Consider the following 2,600-nt stretch of genomic DNA (forward strand, 5'->3'; position numbering starts at 1 on the left):
TCTGCAGTACAAATGCTCTGTTAGCTTTAATGAGAAACAGCATGAAAGGGGGTAAGGAGAGTTGTTAGTGTGCAATACAGAGAGGCTTACACCACGTGACCACTCCCATAAGTCTAAACACATGTTTCTTTCCCACACTTCCTTGATCCTAATCTTCCAATATTGCTCCTTCCAGATTTCCGACCAAACAACTAAACCATTCACCACTACCTAAGAGTCCATGTATACCCTTACTTTGAACCACTTCTCCCTATATACAAAATGAATGACCAGATTAACCAGTTGATGGTCTGCCCATTGGAAGGATTTCCATCAGCACTGGTTGTCAGGGCCTTTTCTGAGTAGGGGATGCAGTAAAACAGCCATTTTCTTGCAACTGTGTACCAAGCTAGTCTTTCCATGGATCAAGCTCAAACTTTCTTCCCTGATCAGCTGGTAATAGAGAACCCCTCCCGTGAGAGTTGCAGGTGACATGGTGGTCAAAGCCATCTTTCTTGCAGCTTACTTATGCTCTCTGGACCTATCTGAGCCCAAACCTTAATATACCACTTCCATTTTACAACAGATCACTGCTGGGTTTGCCCAATGTTATGATTTTATGAGTCTGACTCAGATCAAAATAGATAATTTTTACATGGTCATTTGATGTCCTAGGGTCAGAAGCTCAGTTTCTGAGTCCAGTAATGTGCCAGGAACTGTTTATCAAATTGTATATAGCTTTCTCCTGCAAATGGTATATTAGTTGGAGTCCTATCAAAAGAGAGAAACAATAGAGTAATTTGAAGAGGAAAAAATTAATATAAGGAATTAGCAACAATAGGGGATTAGAGTAATAAGATTGGCTAGCAAGAAGTAAGAAAATTTAACAGAACATAGGAACAGCGAATATGAAGAACACTTATTATTCCTAGGGCTGAGATCAAGCACCCACGGAAGAGTCTCACTCTCCACCCAGAGGTGATATCCTCTGGAACTGAGAAGGAACTGATATTTTGTCCTCCTTGCAAGCTAACAAGTTAGTCTGCAACAAATTTGTAGAAGCTGGCAGAAAATATGAGACACCAGAGTAAAAGACAGGACTTTGTCGCTTAAGGCACAAAATAGGAAGGTCTCTGACTAGAGGCAGTTCACCACAAACCCCCAGTGAGGGGTATAGGGGGAGGCTGCAGGCTACTGGATGATGTTGGCCAGTGTTCACTGAAGGAGTCAGGCACTGGATAAGCTCCAAGCTTTTAACAGCTATCCCAACAATGTACTGGAACCATCATCGTTAGAGGTTCTTACCAGGATGTTACATCCTGTATCATGGGCAAGTGGCCCTATATCAACAAACTCTTGCACATCCAGTTTTAATTGTGCTACGCTCACCCCCTACCCCATACAGCATCCCCAGGAACCACTCCCAGGCATATTTATTCCCATTCTTGCCCACACGTTAGCCTCATCCTGCAACTATCTTGGTGTAAAATCCCTTTCTTACCTGAGCAGGCCCAGAACTTCCCCAGTTGGATATTCTAAGTACCGACCCTACATAGGAGTTTGGTGGGCAGGAGAGGCAGTGAAGACAGATCCTGAGGACAGTAAGCATGGTCTTTTAAGGTCCTTGTCTCATTTTAGGCCTCTGTACAATCTCTGGGGAATCTCTGTCATGCAACAGGGATAATGGGCCAATTCTGCAAACCAAGACGGTTCAAGGAAATTTGGATATTAAAGATTTTCAGCAGGGTTNATATATATATATTAACTTTATAATGATATTCAAAAAGAAATATCTTAACTTCATGATAATATTAAAAAAGAAATTCATGGATCAGCTTTGATGGTTGCTAAGACAGGAACTCATTACTGTAATAATAAAAGACAAAAAGCAGACATTTATTCTGCACTTCCTATTCAGACTGTATTTCAGAATACTTCCCCAAAATGATGAAATTTCCTCTTTGTAGAAGAATAATAACTAGTAAATTCAGGAGGAATATTAAAATTGGAACATCACTACTTTGCCACCCATAATGAAATAATGCAAACTATTAGATAAAAAATTGATGGAAAAAACTTTCAATGAATGGATGACAACACTTGAACCATCTTAACCTTAATAATAATGAGAAAATCATATCATGTTCTTCCTGATGAGCTGCAACAGGATGTACAGATCATATCACCTCTCTATGGTTCGTTATTGCTAAAAAAAAAAAAAAGAAAAAAACAAAACTGAATCTAATCAAATCTGGATCTGCTGCCAGATTGCTGCAAAAACACGGGTGTGGAGGAACATGGTAATTAATATCACACTTACATAATCAGTCCAGTGAAAAAATGAGAGAGATTCTGCAGTACAAATGCTCTGTTAGCTTTAATGAGAAACAGCATGAAAGGGGGTAAGGAGAGCTGTTAGTGTGCAATACAGAGAGGCTTACACTACGTGACCACTCCCATAAGTCTAAACACATGTTTCTTTCCCACACTTCCTTGATCCTAATCTTCCAATATTGCTCCTTCCAGATTTCTGACCAAACAACTAAACCATTCACCACTGCCTAAGAGTCCATGTATACCCTTACTTTGAACCACTTCTCCCTATATACAAAATGAATGAC

This window comes from Galeopterus variegatus, unplaced genomic scaffold (assembly GCF_000696425.1).
Source record: "Galeopterus variegatus unplaced genomic scaffold, G_variegatus-3.0.2 Scaffold2017, whole genome shotgun sequence".
NCBI lineage: Eukaryota > Metazoa > Chordata > Mammalia > Dermoptera > Cynocephalidae > Galeopterus > Galeopterus variegatus.